The sequence below is a fragment of the Bufo bufo genome, chromosome 2 (assembly GCF_905171765.1).
Source record: "Bufo bufo chromosome 2, aBufBuf1.1, whole genome shotgun sequence".
NCBI classification, from domain to species: domain Eukaryota; kingdom Metazoa; phylum Chordata; class Amphibia; order Anura; family Bufonidae; genus Bufo; species Bufo bufo.
The window spans coordinates 149,330,536-149,353,165 of NC_053390.1; the positions used below are offsets into that span (position 1 = coordinate 149,330,536).

The 22,630-nt window shown below is 41.5% G+C and overlaps 1 long non-coding RNA gene across 1 annotated transcript; it reads right to left on the reverse strand.

Annotated features, from left to right (window-relative positions):
* Positions 1–2,197: 2,197 nt before the first annotated feature.
* Positions 2,198–9,057, reverse strand: LOC120992545. The gene is made up of 3 exons (XR_005776995.1): positions 8,897–9,057; positions 3,325–3,328; positions 2,198–2,207 (listed from the first exon to the last, which is right to left on the reverse strand). It is a non-coding gene; the product is annotated as an uncharacterized LOC120992545 (long non-coding RNA).
* Between the last annotated feature and the right edge of the window lie 13,573 nt (positions 9,058–22,630).

A 22,630-nucleotide genomic window follows, 5' to 3' on the forward strand; every position in this document is an offset into this window, starting at 1 on the left:
GTGTCATGCTGGAGGGGTGAGAGCCGCATGCTGGGGAAACAGGCCCCCTAAAAAGCCTGCTGTGGACTACTGGACGCAGAACTGCCAGCAAGGTGACTTGTGTTATATGAACTTTCCATTGTGTGTGAATTAACACCAAGACTGCAAAGTTACGTGTTGTTTTGTGCAATTGCCTCAGTTGCAAATAAACACAGATGTTTTGAGTTAAGAACTTCTATTTTGCTTCTGTACTGCTCCCGCTTACCCTATCTACCAGAGCAAAACCCCACAGTATATATTTTTCTTGTTTTACTGAAAGGCACAAGGGTCCGTCATTGACGGAAGGTATGTGTCACTGAGATTCCTGGCCTCGGTGAGGTGAGGTAATTTTAAGTGTCAGCGGCAGTTAGTGCTGACTGACACTATTTGTTATTTAGATATGCTGTAGAGCCGATCCGGGCCGGCTCTTACTGGGCGGATTCTCCCCACGTTCCAGGCCGGGCTTTGGTTAGGGATATAAAAATCCAGCCAGCAATCTCAGCTGGGTGGATTAACCTCCATTTCACAGTGAAGCTGTGGAGACTCTGTGGTTTTGGGATCTGCCTTAGGTGTGCTGTGCTAAAGGGCTGAGAGCCGCATTGCTGGAAAACAGCCCCCCTAAAGCCTGCTGTGGATGGCTGATAAACTGCTAACAAGGTGAACGTTTGCATTCTGTGGACTTTCCATGGTGTGAACATACACCAACACTGCGAACTGTTATTTTGCCTTCTGTGTGAATAAACACTGAACTATTTAAGTTAAAGACTTTGTGTTTGCCTCTATACTGCGTCCGCTAAGCTGCCTACCAGAGCGAATCCCCACAGCCCCTATACGCTTTCACCAGAGATAAATGTAACAGTGCAGTGCGTATAGATTTATTTTCTTAATGAAATGAGCCCCTATACGCTTTCACCAGAAATAACTGCAACAGTACAGTGCGTATATTTTTTTCTTATTTTACTGAAATACGCCCCTATACGCTTTCACCAGAAATAACTGCAACAGTGCAGTGTGTATATATTTGTCTTTTATTACTGAAATACACCTCTATATGCTTTCACTAGAAATAACTGCAACAGTGCAGTGGATTTATATTTGTCTTTTATTACTGAAATACACCTCTATACGCTTTCACCAGAAATAACTGCAACAGTGCAGTGCGTATATATTTTTCTTATTTTACTGAAATACGCCCCTATACACTTTCACCAGAAATAACTGCAGAAGTGAAATGTGTAAATATTTTTCTTGTAGTACTAAGTAAGATACTAAGACATAAGCCTCTAAAAGCTTTTCAACATAAGACTTGCAGCCCAATAACAAAATTCTCGAATGACAGAGCTGTCTAATGACTATTTGGATCCCCAAATAATCATTCCCTGCACTTGTAAATCACTTTCCCATCAATGTCCCTAGCACCTTTTGATGTTTTTCCCTGTACTAAGATGCTGTGAAATGATTCCTCCCTATCCTTTCCCTGCACTTATAAATCGTCTTTTCTGTCTTTTTTTTCCACAATCGTTTTTCCAATAGCTGTCCCTAGCGCCTTCACATGTCTGTCCCTGCACTCTGAACCCTGGAAAATGTCTGACTGTAGGATGGCCGACATATTTAAAGGGCTGTGGCATCACAGGGCTGGCTGGCTGCTGATTGGCTGCATGCAGGTATGTCAATCTGGGTGATCCCGCCTTCCCAGAGTTCCTTGCCCATGTCTTCAGTTCTCACACGTGTTGCCGCCATTTTAGGAAAAATGAGATTCGTTACCACGAAGCGAGAGAAAATTTGCATTCGTTGCGAATCGAATTGTTCCTGAAATTCTAAACGAATTCCACTTCATCAGCTTTGATTCCCTCATCTCTAATTATTATCATTCACTGTTTCCAGTGGAGCTCACAATCTAAGTTACCTATCATTGTGTCTGGAGTATGGTAGGAAACCAAAGTACCCAGAGAAAACCCACGGACACATAAGGAGAACATACAAACTCCATGCAGATTCCACAAATAGAAGAAAATCCCCAACAGATCCGGGGTCACATTTAAACCTAGGACCCCAGTGGTGCTAACCACTGAGCCACTGTGCTGATTATTGGATTTGTGTGTGTTAGTGGCATAATAGGAGAGTTAATTACAAAAGTAGAGGTTCGAACAGTCGACAGGCATAAGACTGTAGGGGTATTTTTTCAACCCCTGAAAAGTATCCATGCCATCGATAATTCCCAAAATAATTCAATATCTAAACACCAATTAAAGGTCCTTTTGCACTAGCCGAGCATCAGCCAATTAATAGATAACAAGCATTCGTAGGAATGCTCGTTAGCGATGATCTGCCAGTGTAAAGATACCACCAATTACCTAAACGCTCGTTCATTGGGTAATATGATCGTTCTTGTGGTCAAAAATCATTGTTTGCTGGCAGAAGATTGTGCCATCTAAACGTACTCTGCTGCCAGCAAAAAATTATTCCGGATGGTGATGAGCGACGGTAACAGCAATCCCTCGTCCTCATACTGTGGAGGAAACCACTGCATGTGAATTCTGTGGTCTACTTCACTAACAAGCACATGATTGTCGGGAAGGAACACTTCCTCCCCAGCAATCATCTGCTTAATTTATCAGTGCAGGGGACCTTTAGTCAAATGACTCATAGTTGACATGTTATCTGTAGCTCTTCACATACACATTCTCCATGAAAATGTTTTTCCCAAGCAGAACTCACCAATTTCATTTAACCCAGCATTACATCTCAACCCCCTGTGTCATTTTTTAATACTGTGTTCCTTACATAAGTAATACATTGTACTAAACTTTAAAACTTCTTCCTAAAGAATAATTTTTTCGTACTTTTCATTTTATGCTTGAAAATTCCATTAATCCTTAGATTCTGCACAGAATCATCCATGAACCTCTCCCTGCCGAAGACTTGACTACACTACATATGATCTCTGCAGACATGTTCTTAATGTTTCTTTTGCCGATGCAAATTTGACTTTAATTAAGATTTTAGTTTAATGAGAGTCCTTTCATCTAGTAGAGTTCTTCTCAGTGTCAATAAAGGAAATGAGCTACAATAGAACTGTGTAATTTCTTGACAAAGGCGGTTGATACGCTGCAGCTTATCTGCGGAGTTCTTATCAATGAAAGGCACTTGTCAGTACAGATGTAGCAGGGTTAACACACAAACTTTTAACTCAAATTTCTTAACTGTATTTGTTTCTTTTCTTTAGACCGCTTGTTAGGACTACTTGTACTGTACTATCTGTGTTGACATTTAATATTTGTGCAGTCTTCATTGATTGCAGAAAACAAGCCTTTTTCATCTATCACTGCTTGCTGCACCTTTTCAGACTTCCCTTTGATAAAGGGAAACATTGATTACATTAAGAGAGAGCAGGTTGAGCGGCTCAAAATGGTTTTCGGTTTTCTTTGAAACAATTATATGTGTCACAATAAAAATCCCAATGGCAGCAAGAAATATCGGGCTTCTAGGAAAACGATCTGCACAATGAAACTTTAATGAGCGTGATAGTCTACAAAAATTGAAAAATGGCTAGCTTCATATTTGAGAATCATGTGCCTTGCTGCATTGCTATGAAACACCTTGAAATAATCTTATTTTGTATGGAATGCCTTAGGGAGAGTTCAGACTGGGTGGAAGTGTTGCTGAAAATCCAAAACAATTTACATGTAGTTATATTTTGTAGGGAAAAAAATTAAAAGAGCTTAGAGCACGCTGTGGATTTTCAAACCTGTAACCTGCTCAATAGTCAGTGGTTTTCACCAAGAGCTTCTATCATTGTGTATGAGAAGTGAAAGATTACAAAGAACTACTCTCTATCTCTATCATACAATGACAATGCATTAAAGCAATAGATCTGGTGTAATGCTAACTTTCACCTGTAATGGCGTTGTTGACAGCTGTGTTGAAGAGAAAACTGTGTGGCACTCTTATGTAGATAAGCTACTGGAACTCGGGTTCCCACCCTGTAGTGTCAAGAAGAATATAAACTCCAGTTTATGCGATTTGATAAGTTGTATTTAATAGGAAATGCGGTAAATCATATATGTGTGATGTTTCGGCTACAATCCGGCCTTCATCAGACTGGTACCGCTTTGGGAGCTGTTCGGATCGCGGGCACAAGTTCAGTAGATGCAGACTCCGTGCTGCTAATAGTAATAATAGCGCCTGTTTTTCTTGTTGTTGATAGCTGATCAGTGGGGGGTCCAAGCATCAGCACAATGTATGATCAGGTAATTTTTTATGAGGAACATGTATAGGGAAATAAACCTAGCTAACTTGTAACAGCCAATCTACCATGCATATCAGCAGATGGTTCGCAGATTGCAGATCATTTGGTGGAAACATAGAAATATAGAAACACAGAATGTGTCGGTAGATAAGGCTACTTTCACACTAGCGTTCGGGGCTCCGCTTGTGAGCTCCGTTTGAAGGGCCTCACAGGCGGCCCCGAATGCATCCGTACTGCCCTAATGCATTCTGAGTGGACGCGGATCCGCTCAGAATGCATCAGTCTGGCAGCGTTCAGCCTCCGCTCCGCTCAACAAGCAGACACCTGAACGATGCTTGCAGCGTTCGGGTGTCCGCCTGGCCGTGCGGAGGCAAACGGATCCATCCAGACTTACAATGTAAGTTGACACAGTATGGCTCAATTTTCAAACGGATCCGTCCCCCATTGACTCTCAATGTAAAGTCTGGACGGATCCGGCTGAACTACTTTCACACTTAGAATTTTTTTTAAACTATAATGCAGACGGATCCGTTCTGAACGGATTCAAACGTCTGCATTATAGGAGCGGATCCGTCTGAGCAGACATCAGACGGACCCGCTCTGAACGCAAGTGTGAAAGTAGCCTAAGAACCATTTGGCCATCTATTCTGCCCAATATACTGAATACTATGAATAGCCCTTGGCCCTATCATATATGAAGGATGGCCTTAGGCCTATCCCATGCATGCTTAAACTCCTTCACTGTATTTGCAGCTGCCACTTCTGCAGGAAGGCTATTCCATGCATCCACTACTCTCTCAGTAAAGTAATACTTCCTGATATTACTTTTAAACCTTTGCCCCTCTAATTTAAAACTATGTTCTCTTGTAGCAGTTTTTCTTCTTTTAAATATTCTCTCCTCTTTTACCTTGTTGATTCCCTTTATCTATTTAAAAGTTTCTATCATATCCCCTCTGTCTCGTCTTTCTTCCAAGCTATACATGTTAAGGTCCTTTAATCTTTCCTGGTAAGTTTTATCCTGCAATCCATGTACTAGTTTAGTAGCTCTTCTCTGAACTCTCTCCAAAGTATCAATATCCTTCTGGAGATATGGTCTCCAGTACTGAGCACAATACTCCAAATGAGGTCTCACTAGTGCTCTGTAGAGCAGCATGAGCACCTCCCTCTTTCTACTGGTAATGCCTCTCCCTATACACCCAAGCATTCTGCTAGCATTTCCTGCTGCTCTGTGACATTGTCTGCCTACCTTTAAGTCTTCTGAAATAATGACCCCTAAATCTCTTTCCTCAGATACTGAGGTTAGGACTGTATCACTGATTGTATATTCTGCTTTTGGGTTTTTGCGCCCCAGGTGCATTATCTTGCACTTTTCAGCATTAAATTTTAGTTGCCAGATTTTTGACCATTCCTCTAGTTTTCCTAAATCCTTTTCCATTTGGTGTATCCCTCCAGGAACATCAACCCTGTTGCAAATCTTTGTGTCATCAGCAAAAAGACACAGCTTACCATCGAGGCCTTCTACAATTTTGCTGATAAAGATATTAAACAATATGGGTCCCAGAACATTTCCCTTAGTAGCTCACTGGTAACAAGACCATGGTCTGAATATACTCCATTGACTACAACCCTCTGTTGTCTGTCCCTCAGCCACTGCCTAATCCATTCAACAATATGGGAGTCCAAGCACAAAGACTGCAATTTATTGATAAGCCTTCTATGTGGGACAGTATTAAAAGCCTTACTAAAGTCTAGATAAGCAATGTCTACTACTGCAATGTCTCCGCCATCTATTATTTTAGTCACCCAATAAAAAAAATCAATAAGATTAGTTTGACATGATCTCCCTGAAGTAAACCCATGCTGTTTTTCATCTTTCAATCCATGGGATTTTAGATGTTCCACAATCCTCTCCTTAAGGCCTCCTGCACACGACCGTTGTGTGCACCCGTGGGCGTTGTCCCGTTTAACGTGTTTTTCTGCAGTCCCATTGACTTTTAATGGGTCCGTTGAAAACTCGGCTACTGCACGCTTTTGTCACCCGCGTTTCCTGCCCGTCAAAAAAATATAACCTGTCCTATTTTTTTCATGGCTAACGGTTCGCGGCCCCATTCAAGTCAATGGGGCCATGAAAAACGCGGTTGCACGCCCGATTGACATCCGCGTCCGCGCCCGTTTTATTTCATACTTATGCCATGGGCAAATTGTCTGGCAAAACTTGTGGCAATAAAATAAAAAAAAAATATGTACAGGAAGTTTAAGGTCACAGGTTATGTTAATTTCTAGCCATCTGTGCCTAGAAGCTTCTGTGTGGTGAGGCAGCCATTAGAGAGATTTTCAAGCCACCATGCCTCGGTGAAACGTGGAAAAACGTATCACCCTGGTCCAGGAGAGGCCCGAGCTTTGGGATACCAGAGCAAATTCTTATTTGGACAGAGTCAAAAAGGATGCTTCGTGGGAGCAAGTGGCCCGGAACATGCGAAAAAGTGAATGGGCCAAAGCAGATAGCCCAGGCCGTGCAGAATTTGGTAAGTGATAGCAATGTAGTTGTGCTGTTCCTGCCCTCTGTGTGGCAAAAAGATGTCGTTTTAAATTCCCTGAGGTCACAATAGTGTTTATTTTGTGGTCCAGCCTCATTTTGCATAAAGGCCTGTACATGGTTTATTAAAGAGACGTCTATTAAATTCCATACTCCACCATTTCTAACTATAAATGGCTGTCCCACCCTTTGCTACAGCATACAGTATTCATGTATAATCACATGTCTGTGCACTTTTTTTTGGGTGACACATGTGTCCTTGTAATTGAGCATCTTACAGTTGTCACCTTCATATATTGTAAAGTATTTTAGTCCTAATGGCTTGCACGACTAGTCTCCTTCTTGTACTTCTTCATTAGTATCCACACACCTGCTGGACTGTACGATGTGCTGTTTAATCTGTCCAATTTGGAAAATTTTGAGCTTTGACCTTTTGCCTTTTTTTTTTTCCAAATATTACTATTTGTATTTTTTCCCGTTTTTTAAATTTTTTACCTCACAATTGTCTATTATGTCATTTCTAAACAGTAAAACAAACCAAAACCCGCTGGGCGAGTTGCCGCGACTAATTCCGGAGGGAGGTGACAAGCAAAGGCCAGAGTGGGGAGGGAACCTCCAGGAAACGGCCCTACATCTATACTGCCCAGTTGCAGTTTTTAAGGCCAGTAATGGATTTGTAATCCAGGCCAGTAAGTATTTTTAAAGTTTTTTTCTAATTTTAATTTTTTTCTACACTTACGTTTGTATCTTGACGAGCTAAAGTGTACAAAAAACTAATGGATACAGTTGTGTTGTTCTATTGAAGACCTATTCTTTTAGTAGGGCAGCTATGTCATAACTGACTACATCCAGCTCTTTACCAACTGAAACTCCCAGCATGCCAGAATAGCTGTAAGCTAACCAGTCCTGCTTGGAGTTGTAGTTGTGCATCAGCTGGTGGGCAACAGTTTGTACATGCCTGGTGTTGGTTGTCTACATCAGTTTTGTGGTGGAGTCAAACCAGGGCCCACCGCTGATGAGCTGTATGATGAGACAACACGTGTAGTGTGCAGATAGCGCCTCCCCTCTCTGTTTTGTTCGTGTTGAAGCAATTTATTGACCGTCCTGGAACATAGATGTTTGCAATCTGAACAAGAATAGAGAAGGGAGATGACACGTGCGCACTGCACGCATTATTTCCTCATACAGTAGATCATCGTGTTTGCCGGCTGTTAGTCACACACCAATATATTCGTTTGTACCTATCCTATGGATAGGTACAGAATTTTAAAAAGGTTTCATAAAGCCTCCCGTTTTAATGGGAGCCCTGAATAGTGTATTTTTTTTTTGGGGTGACGTAACATTTTTACCATAGAGACCTATTATGTTACTTTTGTATGTTTTTGAAATTGTTACCCATTAGGTATTGGCATTGTCATTTATATTGCTTAAATGGTATAGCACCAACCACAACATGGATTCCTTACATTGCTCATATAAAATGACAATAACCAAATCCTATGATAATGGATTATAATGATGTTCCAACTACGCTTGACCAGCAGGATTAAACCTACTACTCTCACCATGCTCAAGTGTGACCTGGTACATGTTCTTTCTCTGTAAATGATGTTCTACTAGGTTAAAATTACATCTTGTATGTTTGGATGGTGGTAGTGGGGCACATACAGACGAGATGGCCTAGATATCAGCACTGGTTTTGGCCCTTGAATGAGTAATCCTCTTCTGAGGCTGGACAGCTCCAAACGGCAAACAATGTTTTCCCATTACAGTAACATTAGGCCTTTACAAGACTTGTCCCATCGTTAAATTTAAAATGCAATTAAATTAGGAATTGCACTATTCACATAGAAGCTGTTATTCATTGTGTAAAATCAAATCTCTGATGTATGCTGCCACTCCGTATATACTGCATATTGCATACACACAGCTGTTTACAACTAATATAATCGATGTACTTTTGTAATGTTGAAATCAAATGATCTAATTTTTATTTTTGTTTCTTTCAAATACAGTACTGTGGACAGTCTGGATCCCTCCGAAGAATCGGACACGTCTGGGAGTAAAACCCCTGCGGTTTTCTCCCCCGCAACAAGTCCTGCTCCAACGCCTGAGGACCCAGATGACTCCACACTGGCCCAGGCCCCCCTACCACTGGCCAGTCCACCCCGTATTGTCCAGCCCCAGCCCAGACGTCCCCGCCAAGTCCCTCCCTCTACCTCTGGGCAAGAGAGTCGGGAAGTTATTGACGCCCCTTTTCATAGATTTTCTTGCCCAGAGGAGGAGTGATGGCGTGGAGGAGAAGATGTTAAGGGGATTAGGGCCGCTAATGAAGCAGGTCACTCCTGTCGAGCATCACGAGTGCCTTGCTTCATTAGCGGTAGTTATCCCAAACCATGGCGACATTCTGGGCAAATTAAATGCCATGAAAATAGATCTGGAGAATGCCGGACAGCAGCAAAGGCCAGGACCCTTTCAGTTTCCGCCCCAAACAACCCAAGGGCCTTCTTTCCCACCACAACCCCAGTACGGCCTACCCCAGGGCCCAATGCAACAGGCGGGTCAGCCCCTTTACCCGGGCAGTTTGACAACTGGGCCACCTCAACAGGCCCATGTAAGGCCACGGTCCTCTTTTGCACCGGGTTCCTTTACTCAGGACCTTCTTGATTTGTCATTATTTTATTTTTAATTGTTTTGAGCACTTCATATGTTTTGGCCATAATGTTGAAACCATTGGCTTCCATTTGATAACGTTGATCCCAATATTTTACATAAATGTGGTTTGGGAGAAAACTAGTTGACTGTTGTTTTTTTTGCACACTCCACAAAACATTTACAGTTCAAAATTCTATATAAAAAATAAACCACACGCACTTTAACTCACAAAGCAACACTTTATTTTGATGAGCAACATCTTTATTTTGGGATACTGTGATGATGAGGTATTAGGAAAATTTTTGGACCAGATATTACAAATATAAAGATGTTAAAGTCAATTTACATTTAGACCAAATCATCATTTATATTTAGTTATATGCAGATTAAAATATGTGATGTCCAAAAAATCTCAGCCCGCAAGCCCACGTCAAGGGTCCTCATTATCTTGCGAGTCCCTACACTCAACTACCACAATAATTTTTAGTAATCCATCTACAAAATAAAAAAATTCTAAAGATCCCAGAAGATTTTAAAAACTGCCACGAATAGCGGCCCTCTGCCATGGCAAGGGCCCCTCCGGGCTGTAAAAGTAGTCTGCATAGAGTTCCCGAACTGCAATGCCTGCAGTCCCAGGTCATCTATGCAGGGTCCTTTCCAAACCCAAATCTGAAGACGTAGGAAGATCTTCCATGTCAACAGAATAGGAAGCCTCTTGAATCCTGGTGAAGTTGTGTAGAACAACACAAGCTTTAATCACCAGTGTAGCATTCTCCGGAGCCATCTGTATGGATGACAAAAACACCCTCCACTTGCTAGAGAGTATCCCGAAAGCACACTCAACATACCGACGGGCACGAGTCAACCGGTAGTTGTAAATACGCCTCCTGACATCCAAACCACGCTTTGGAAAGGGCCGCATAACATGTGGAGTCAATGCAAACCCTTCATCCGCCACGATGACAAATGGAGCCGGCGGACCTGCATATCCGGGCAGTCTTCTGGACTCGGGCAGGGCAAGCTGATTGGCACGAAGCCGCTCACCCATTTTAGAAGCACTAAAGATGCGAGCATCCGCAGTGCTTCCATAGGCCCCGATATCAACCATTATAAACCGGTAATGACTGTCAGCAACAGCCATCAGCACTACCGAAAAATATTGTTTATAATTGAAGAAACGGGTCCCTGAGTGTGGCGGCTTCTTTACACGGATGTGCTTGCCATCCATTACCCCGATGCAGTTTGGAAACTGCGCTGAATTTTGGAAGCCCTCAGCAATCCGAACCCAATCGTCCGCCTTGGGCTACGGCATCACCGTCTCTCGGAGTTGCTGCCAGATGACATGGCAAGTGTGTCGTACAATTCTCGAGATCGTCGAGGTTCCTAAAAGAAACTCAAAATGCAGTGATGCAAAAGAGTTCCCAGTTGCAAAGAATCTGTTGAGAAAAAAAAACAAAAACGTAAACAGCAGATCAAAGGGAACAACAGATTCATGATTCAAGTATAATGTTGTATACACTCCATGATTGTAAACACCCTATGTCTAGTGGTGGGGAACCTATGGGACGGGTGCTAGAGGCGGCACTCAAGGCCCACTCTGTGGGCACCCACACCCATTGAAAAGTCTAGGGTTTACAAATATACACCCTTGACTTTACAAAGCATTCATCAGCACAGGGCACACTCTGAAAACGACAGGCAGCACTGAATTTAAGCATGCAATTAGAGCAAAATGCTAAAATGCAATGACGTTAAACTATATTGGAGTACAGTATTCATGCTAAATTGCCGTGTTGACATTTTGCAATAAAAGCTACGGATCTGGGTAGAACATTGGCAACTCTGTCTGATAATGGCTCGCCATTACTGCCCTATGTCCTTGGTTGATTAAACAGGAAAAAAATAAAAAGGTGTATATGAGCAAAACACTAACAGCTATTGGGGTGTGGGCAGTACTACCACAACTAAGTTACATCAACTGTGTTTAGCCCCTTTAAAATGCTGAGAGTGATGTGCAAGTTCAAAATTATGTGAACATTAGGCATGATGAGGACGTTCGATGGAAATCTCAGGGGTTGGCAGCAGCACAATCCTACGAAATAGGGTACAGACTGGTATATAGACTTCTAACAGGGTTGTGCACGCAGATAGAGATCCTGACAGAGGGACCCAATTCTTTCAGACACTACAAAAATCCCCAGCACTCGCCAGTAATTGACGAAAAATATTAAATTATTCACTCAGACAGGCAGGTTACAGCCTGCTGTAACATGGCTGACTGACTGAATAAAACAACATTTTAAACAAACTACTGGCGAGTGCAGAGGATTCATGGATTGTCTGAAGGCCGTTAGCTGAACATAAGTTTGAAACTTGCACAAAAGAATAAAAAAATACAATATTGGGATGTTATGTGCCAGGGATTAACGGGATAAAAAACCAACCACAAAAAAAATAAAAATAAAGGGCAAAGAAAGGTTAATTCAGCAAACAGTAGCACATGTCTAACAGCAGCCATTTTCTAGCACATGTTCCTCCTGACCGAAGCAGTGCACATTACTGTTGAAACTTTAAATGTAAAATATTGCTTATCTCAACGTGACAATGAGCCTTTCCTCAGGAGTAATGCTGCGCCTCATATTGGTGTCCATAAAGGTAAGGACAGTACGTAGAGACGACAGCAAGCGATCAAATGTAGGCACTGACATCCGACAGAAGGAATAGAACTTCTCAGGATGCAGGCGCAGATCTTCGTAGAGGAAATGAAAGTGTCCTTTCCGGTACCGTTGTGAAACAATCGGATGGGCCCAAAATCGTTGCCTTCTACTCGGTTCCTCATTTAACAAAGGAGTGAGATTATAAATAGGACTGTAAATTCACAATTACTACACACAATAAGACTATAACCACCCACCCCTTCCCCCCCAATTGGCTGTTGTCACTCCAACTCTAATAAGAACCGACATAATTACCCTAGTAACTATGTCTGAACAGTCACACGTCCCGCTCTCTGTTTCCTTTCCATATCCTCATAAACTTTAATTTGTTGAAGGTACAGGATCCATTCATTTAACGAAGGTGGGGAGACAGAACCCCAATATCTAACTAAAATAACTTTTGCCACCATCAGACCCCTCATCCAGATCTGTCTGACCCGGGCCGGAACTTCCATATCTAGAGCATAATCTCCCAACAACACTGTCACTATCCCAGGCCTATATGTCGAAGAGGACACCTTTTGTAGGGCTACAAAAACTTGTTCCCAATACCTTTTTATTTTACTACATTCCCAAAGTAAATGCCTGAAATCCGCGTTCACATATCCACATTTAGGGCAGCAACAGTCTCGGCCTTTATTTTTGGGAAATTTCGCTTGGATTTTTGGCGTATAGTACAACCGATGGAGTTACAGTTGCCAGTGCTGTTCAAAGTTTACTGTATAAAACTAGCTATCTTAACCCTCTCATCTGTCTGGGCATAACAATAATCAAAAAATACATTCTCCCGTGGACAAATATAACCTTTATTCCTAGAAGCCTCATACACGTGTTTTAAACGTGAATACATAAACACATCTAATAATGTACTATCAGTGAAATTATAGTCCGAAAAGGATTTAAAGTGTCCACACACAAAAAGATGACACATTAACCACCCCCCTACGTAGCCAATAAACAAAGTCTGTGATTTTGAAGAATTCCATCAGATTCCTGTTCTCCCACAAAGGGGTGAAAGCAAAAGAGTAGGAGACTTTCAAAATCCTCTTAAGCTTATTCCAAACCATTTGTAGGGTCCAAGGAATCAATAGGGACTTCCTCACCCCCAAATAACCAGATTCCAAACATGTAAAAATATTCTCTATTGGTTTTTCCATAACCTGCGACAAATATTGTGCTAATACACTCTCTTCAAAATTACAACGCTGAACCTGTGCACATAAATAATATCCTTGAAAGAAAGGAAATGATAGCCCACCATCTGATTCCGACAGCCATAAATATCTTTGTTTTATTCTCACCCTCTTCCTTCCCCATATTAGATCGTTAATAAGAGTCTCCAGTCTATAAAAAAAGATATCATTGATTCAAACAGGGGAGGCACACATCGGGTACATCACAATAGGCAGGATAATCATCTTGACCAGCGCTATTCGATCCGTCTGTGCCAATATCAATTTCTGCCAAGCGCATATTTTAGACTTAACTTTATTCAAAACCGAGACTAAATTAAGCTCATAAAACCTCTTTATAGGAACCCCAATCTTAACCCCCAAAATAGTCCAGGGCAAGGACCCGGACTCCACTCCCCTCATCTACGGCCTTGCGGTTCAGCGGGAGGAGCGATGACTTGGACCAATTAATCAGATAGCCCAAAAATCTACCAAAGTCCTCTATTACTGCTATCACATAAGGGAGGATTTTCCATCCCTGGTCCAAAAACAAAATAACATCATCAGCGTAGAGGCTTATTTTATCGCTCACTCCTGCCACCCCAAAGCCGTCTATGCTGTTATCTGAACGGATCTTACAGGCCAATGGTTCAATGAATAGAGCAAAAAGAAGGGGGGAAAGAGGGCATCCCTGTCTCATCCCTCGCCGCATCATAATGGGGGAAGAATCAAGGCCGTTAATATTAATACGTGCCGACGGCTGTTCATATAACATTTGGGTCATTTCTATGATTCAAATACACCCTATAGAGACTCATCTGTATTTGTCGGCCCGGAATGAATCCCGTCTGATTGGAATGTACCAGAGAGGCTATGACCCTTTTCAAGCGATTAGCCAATATTTTTGCAAAGATCTTGGAATCTGTATTTAAGAGCGATATGGGTCTATATGATCCCATATCGCATCTATCTTTATCCTTTTTCAACACCAAGGTAATCACTGCCTCTCTGAATGATGGAGGCAAAGAGCCAGATACACAGGATTCTTTCATGACCCGCAATAGAATTGGAAGGAGCGATTTAGCATGGTACCTATAGAGTTCAAATGGCAAACCATCAGGACCAGGGGATGAATTATATTTCAGCAATAGAAGTATCGATCGCAACTCCTCCAAACAAATAGGCCGATCCAACATTTCCCTATCCTGTAGATCTAACTAGGGAAGCCCTAGTTGTTGTAAGTATTGGTCCATATCATCCCGACTAAGCGCAATGTCAGACTGATAAAGCGAAGAGTAGGATTTCACAAATTCCTCCCTAATCATCTCTGGGGACCTCACCCTATTACCTTTTGAATTCCTAATCTCACTTATACTAGTAGCCTCTCTCTGATTAGCAACCAACCGTGCCAAGAACTTACCTGTTTTGCCCGATTCACAGAAGCGATTTTGACCCTGGAAGAGAAGCTTATGTTGGGCTTTGCTATATAAGAGTATCTTAAGCTGTGAATTGGCCTCTTTTAACTGGGTTATATGTTGCTCATTGTGGTGAGCAACCAATACACCCTGTAATCTCCTAATTGTCTCTGTCAGCTGTTGTTCCCTTTGACGAAGTTCAAGTCTATACCGGTTAATTTTAGTAAAATATATGCCCCTTATATGGGCCTTCAATGCATCCCACACATAATGAATATGTGTCGAGCCTACTGTGACGGTAATGTACACTACACACAGGGGGTAGGATAGTGACCACTGCGCTCCACCCTCACCCCTGGCCCTGCCTACTTGCCTCGCAAGTCCTAATTACATGGGACAACTAGACGGCAGTCCCTAACTTAGGATACGTGCTGGGAAGACAGACAAGACAAATAACGGAACGTGAACGGACCGGGTCAATACCTAGAGAGCTACGCAGTACTAAGGAATGAGCAGAGAATAGTCAGGAAAAGCCGAGGTCAAATACCAGGAGAGAAACGAAGTACAACAGGAATCCACAAAGAGTCGTCAGGTGGAATGTGGAATGACTCGGGCAGCTCCAACCTAAACAATACTGGGTTAATCACCTCCATGATCTTATATGGTCCAATAAAACGAGGAGCACATTTTTTAGAATCTACCTTGAGAGAGAGATTCTTGGAGGATAACCACACCTTATCCCCAACCAGAAAATTTGCGCCCCTTGAATGTTTCCTATTGGCTTTGAGTCTTTGAGAAATTTGAGCCTTTTCTAGGTTCATTTGAACCCGGGCCCAAACTGTGCACAGTTCAGAAGAGAGCCTATCCGCCTCAGGGTTAGAGGAGGAGACGGATGACCCAGAATGAAAACGGGGATGAAAACCATGGTTACAAAAGAAAGGGGAGACCCCAGCAGAAGAATTAACACGGTTATTCAAAGCAAATTCAGCCAACGGAAGGTATTTAACCCATAATTGCTGGTCATCAGCAACATACAACCTCAGGAATTGTTCCACAGACTGATTAAGGCATTCAGTCTGCCCATTACTCTCAGGGTGGTAGGCGGAGGAAAAAGACTACGAAATCTGACATCTTTGACAAAAAGCCCTCCAAAATCTGGACACAAACTGCACACCCCTGTCAGATACAATATTTTCCGGGATACCATGTAACCGTACAACTTCTTTCACAAAAATAGATGCCAGCGTCTTGGCATCCGGGAGTTTAGACAGAGGAATGAAATGAACCATCTTGCTAAACCTATCGACTACTACCCAAACCACAGTCTTACCCTCCGCCGGCGGCAGGTCAGTAATAAAGTCCATCGAGATATGGGACCAGGGTCTACTGGGAATGGGTAGGGGTCGTAGGTTACCAGCAGGGCGAGTCCTAGGTGTCTTAGACCTAGCACAAACCTCACAGGCTGACACGTAGGACTTGACATCCCTAAATAGAGTGGGCCACCAATAGGATCTAGAAACCAGCTCTCTAGTGCCCTCAAAACCCGGATGTCCACAAAAGGCAGAATCATGACACTCATCCAACAGCTGGAGACGAAATTGTATGGGAACAAACAACTTATCTGTTGGGGTGGTTGCCGGTGCCAGATGTTGTTCAGCCTTAATGCGAGCCGAGATATCTTGGGTTAAGGCTGCTACGAAGATATTTGCTGGTAGGATGGATTCAGGCGGTGCCTCTGTAGGCTGAAAAGCATGGAAGCTCCGAGATAATGCATCAGCCTTCACGTTTTTACTTCCAGGCCTGAAAGTAATGGAGAATTCAAAACAAGTACAGTGCCCATCTAGCCTGACGGGGATTCAACCTCTTAGAAGATTCGAGAAACATAAGGTTCTTATGGTCAGTGACAACAGTTACACAATGCCTTGCCCCTTCCAGAAAATGCCTCCACTCCTCAAATGCCCACTTAATGGCCAGCAACTCCCGATTCCCTATGTCATAGTTTCTCTCGGTTGAAGAAAATTTTCTGGAAAAGAATGCTCACGGTCTTAGGTTAGTTAGACTAGCAGGACCTTGTGAAAGGACTGCTCCTGCGCCGTCCTCAGACGCATCCACCTCCACAATAAAAGGTCTCTCCTCATCTGGCTGGATCAGAATGGGAGCGCTACTGAAAGCCTTTTTTAGTGTTTCAAACGAAGTAATGGCCTCAGTAGACCAGTTCTCCAAATGCGCACCTTTCTTAGTAAGGTCGGTCAACGGTTTAGCAATTACTGAAAAATTCTTAATAAATTTACGGTAGTAATTGGCAAAACCTAAGAACCGTTGTAAGGCCTTTAAGGATGAAGGCCTTACCCATTCTTTAATAGCTAGTACCGTACCAGGATCCATCTTGAAGGCGTAAGGGGTCAGGACATGCCCTAGAAACAGTATCTCCTGTACACCAAAGACACATTTCTCTTGTTTAGCAGACAACTGATTCTCCCTCAACACCTCTAATACTTGTCTAACATGAGACACATGAGATTTGAAATCAGGAGAAAATATCAAAATGTCGTCAAGATAGGCAATGACAAATTTACCTAAAAACTCTCTAAGAATATCATTCATAATGTTTTGGAACAGAGCTGGGGCATTGTTGAGTCCAAAAGGCATAACCTGATATTCAAAGTGCCCTGCCAGAGTATTGAACGCCGTCTTCCATTCGTCTCCCTCCTTGATTCGGATTAGATTATATGCCCCTTTCAGGTCAATCTTAGAAAACCAAGTTGCCCCCAGAACCTGGTTAAATAAATCCGGAATCAATGGGAGAGAGTATCTATTCTGGATAGTGATCTTATTCAATTTCCGGTAATCGATACAAGGCCTAAGACCACCATCCTTCTTCTTAACGAAGAAAAACCCTGCTCCCATAGGAGAGACAGAAGGTCTAATGTGCCCCTTACCGAGGCTTTCCTTAATATAATCCTCCATGGCCTTGCGTTCGGGCTGAGAGAGATTATAAATACGCCCCTTAGGAAACCTGGCACCTTCTACTAACTCTATGGCGCAATCATAAGGTCTATGAGGTGGTAGAACCTCTGGGGTAGGTGATGAGAACACATCAGAATATTCCCTAATGACCGTGGGTAATATATCAGATTCTACTGAGACCCCAGCTTGTACCACAGACAAGCACGATTCACACTTAGGTCCCCATTTCACCAACTCCCCCCTGGACCAATCAATAGTGGGGTTGTGTAATCGGAGCCAAGGCAACCCTAGTACCACCTCGACCGGTAAGTTCTCCAAGACTAAGAGGGAACATTTCTCAGAGTGGCACACCCCCACGGTTAAAGAAATCTCTGAGGTACATGACCTCACCATACCACCTACCAGGGCAGTGGCGTCAATAGCCATGACATGGATAGGTGTAGGAAGAGAAAAAATTGGAATACCCAGTCTAACGGCGTACTCAGAGTCAATAAACAAAAACAAAAAATTAACCCAGAGTGTCCCAGGGGAGGGGCGGGAGGACAGTGTCCACCCAATATAAACCCCAAAAGAGGGACACACAAAAGTAGGACTCGGTAAAAGCTCCCGAGTTAAATAGCAGAAACGAAGGAAAAGAAGCTCATGATACCAAAAAAGTATATTTTATTGAAACATGGTTAAAAAATGACATGGATGGAAGCAATAAATAAATATGGTGCCATAGACATGATGAAAATAGGAGCGGAGGACAGAAAAAGAAAAACGCCACCCTGGGAGAAAAAGCACACGGATCAGAAAAGCATGGTACAGTATATAAATGTAAAATTGAGTAAGATGTCGCACTAAGAACACTCAAACGACACCAGGTGCTCCTGTAAATTGAGGCCACTCACTCAATTTAGAAAAGCATATACGTATATAGGTGAACAGGGCACTCAAGGATAGCTGCGACCGTGTATTTAAGGCAAAGATGAGCTTTATTGATAATATAAATATATTTGATGCATAAAACAATCAAGAATGCAGTAGAATAAATAGGTTATTAACAAATAAATATAATGAATATTCGACAGAGCAAAGGCTATTATTCGATTAATCAGCAAATATTCAATAGTCCAATATTGTAAATCTTGGATCCAATGATTGTGAACATCCAAAGACTTGTTTGCAATAAGTCTATTCGTTTTTTACTTTCATATTGAGACAACAGTCATATGCTTTGCAGTTATTCAAATAGTCGCGGCGGCAACCCGCCAAAGCGACGTGAATGGCAGCAACTCACTGCTGAAAAGCTTGCAAGCGAATTAAGTCCATTACCTTTGTATCGACCAAGTGTTCGTCCGAAATAATCACAAGAGCCTTCAAGTATACTTACTCCCAGGATCTGCCTTTAGATATTTGTAGCAGTATTCAATCAGGAGATTAAAGCCGGCTCTCTGTTCGGTTTTGGTCGATTTAATGGTAAGGTAGGTTTTTCAGTACAAAGATGGGGTGTAGCACCAGACGCGTTTCGGGGTCCAACCCCTTCCTCAGTGGTATGCTTCACCCCATCCATAACCCCTCTTTTATACTGGATGTTACTTGTTTAACTTGGTCTCAATCCAATCTTCATTTCCTGTCTGTCGGTACTCAGGTGTTCCACATTGTATCACAATCACAAAAAGAGAGATGTCAGATGTGGAAACTAAAAAATACTTTTGCTGACTTTTGCAATGCATCATATTTCTGCAATTTCACCCAGTTATATACTTTAAATTTCTACATCCATTGATGCAAAAAACGCATCTGGACACCATGCGTTTTTAATGCGGTTTCCATGCGTTTTTCGCATTTTCACTTAAATAAAGGCACATATTGCCCATCCACAATATATCTTAGTTTTAAAACATTAAGAACAATATCAAATACCACTAAAAGTCTCTATTACAACTTTAAAAGGGAAATATAGACAGGATTATAATCTACCAAATGACTCCTAAATAAATATGTTAAAATGCACAAATTCTATAAAACTGTCAATATAGACATAAAAGATATAAAAATGATTCATGTTAATACGAGGGATGTGTTAGGGGGGGCCAATCACCAGGGGGACCATCAATACAATTTGAGGAACAGGCCTCAAACATTTCATATACCATATCACCAACAAGTAGACAAATCACAACGCCATCACGTCCCTCATCAGGAACACTACACTGCACAGCAGAATCACTATCAACAACCTTATTACCCAAAAAGGATAAAATCGTACGAGGGAGACAGACCAAAATACGGAGAGGAGGAAGGAAGAAAAAGGGGGCACCGCAGATAAATCAAGAGCCAATAGAAAATGATTCTATTATTAATTTGAGCTCTACAACCCTCACAGAATCTCAAAAACAACTATTGAATAAGGGTCTGAAATTTGCCCCCACAATCACCCTTAACAAATTTGATACGTTTATAGGGGTGGAGAAGTTTATAAGGCGTTTGTGCCTTAAAAAGTATTTCCTTAAAAATCCAGTTACAAGAGATATCGATAATGGTGACCAATATGTACATACAACTTGTAAAAATAGGTCCAAGAAATACCCAAGAAACGAGATCAGTCACGAAATGGCAAGTTTTAAAAAATGCGTAGAAAGCGATATACGGAAAATAAAGAATAGCACCAAATATAGACGGAATAATTTGACAAATGATGAAATAAAAGCTCTAAAAACTTTACAGAAAGAGGAAAATATAGTAATACGTCCAGCGGATAAGGGAGGATCCATTGTGATCCAGGACATTCAGAAATATAACACAGAATGTCTCAGACAGTTACAGGATACAAATACATACTGTAGACTACCAAGTGACCCTACTAACCAATTTTATTTAGAACTTTTAGCATTTTGTAATAGAGGTTATAAGAAAGGACTTTTAACAGATGAGGAACACAAATTTTTATTGAATAAAACTCTGCGTATACCTATGTTTTATTGTGTACCAAAAGTACACAAGGACTAAGAAAATCCTCCAGGCCGACCTATAGTGTCAGGAATAGGATCCCTTACGTCAAATCTATCTCAGTATATAGATCAAATGTTGCAGCCCAGGGTTCAAAAAATAGAGTCATATACAAAAGACACCACACAAATTATTCAAATAGTGGAGAAATTGAAATTTAAGGACACCTGGATTATGGGATCCTTGGATATACAATCTCTATATACAATAATAGAGCATGATAAGGGTAAACAGGCTGTTAGGTCCCAACTTACATTGGAAGGTAGACTAGGAGTGGAACAAATTGAGTTTATAATTGAGGGGATAGACTTCATTTTAAATCACAATTATTTTAATTTTGAGGGGAATTTTTACTTACAAACACAGGGGACCGCCATGGGCACCAGGTTCGCCCCCAGCTATGCCAATTTGTTTATGGCAGAGTGGGAACGGCAGATCATACAGCCCAAGCTGGGGACGGACCTGGTGCTCTGGCAACGCTATATTGATGACATCCTGTTTGTTTGGCAAAGTGGTAATGAGAGTCTACAATTATTTTTGAAAGATATTAATTCTAATGATAGAAACCTCAAATTCACAGGGGTAACAAGCCAGGAAAAAGTAGAATACCTGGACTTGAATATTAGCATTGTGAATCAAGATATAGTATGCAGTACTTTCATTAAACCTACCGCCAAAAACAGTTACATCTTATTTAACAGTTGTCACCTGCCTAGCTGGTTATCAAATATCCCACAAGGACAATTCCGAAGAATTAAGAGGAATTGCACATTGGAAACCCAATATAAGTTGGAGGTTGACGAGATGAGAGATAAATTTTTGGAGAAGAACTACCCCACAGGAATTTTGGATAAAGCATTGGAGCAAGTTAACAATATGGATAGGAAATCCTTTTTTGGGGAGAAGACACAATCTGTGGACCCTCCCCAAGAAATATTACGTTTAATCTTGCCCTTTAGTGACGATTATAAAAAAATACGCCAAATTGTGACCAAACATTGGCATTTGTTACAAAAGGACAAGATTATAGGAACCTTAATGCCGGTTAATCCAAAAATCACCTTTACAAAGGCACCTAATTTAAGTATAAAAGTGGCCCCTACGGTGAAAAAACAATTAAATAGGGAATCCACCATTTCAAGTTGGATAGGTCTACAGGGCTTTTTTAGGTGTGGTACCTGTAGGAACTGCAAACTAACATCTTTCCAAAAAAGAACCAACGAATTGGTGTCCATTAATAACAATCATCGTCATCTAATAAAGGATTGTCTAACGTGCAATTCAGAGAATGTTATTTACGCTATGGAATGCCCGTGTAAATTATTATACATAGGCAGAACTAAAAGATCTTTAAAAAAACGTATTTCGGAGCATATAAATAATATACGGAAGGGATTTGAGAACCATTCGCTATCATACCACTTTAAAATTACACATAATCAGGATCCCTCAGGTTTGAGGTTTTTAGCCATTGATAAAGTGGAGAAAGAATGGAGAGGTGGCAACCATATTGAAAGGATGTCGAGACTTGAAACCAAGCGAATCTTTGAATTCGATACTCTGATACCAAGAGGACTCAATGCAGAGTTTGAACTCTTTGGATTCTTATAAGTAATTGGTGGGCGCCGACGTTTCGACGTTTAACTGACTGTTTATATTACAGTCGGTTTTTCCTCTAGACGTGGGCGCCCCCCCTAACACATCCCTCGTATTAACATGAATCATTTTTATATCTTTTATGTCTATATTGACAGTTTTATAGAATTTGTGCATTTTAACATATTTATTTAGGAGTCATTTGGTAGATTATAATCCTGTCTATATTTCCCTTTTAAAGTTGTAATAGAGACTTTTAGTGGTATTTGATATTGTTCTTAATGTTTTAAAACTAAGATATATTGTGGATG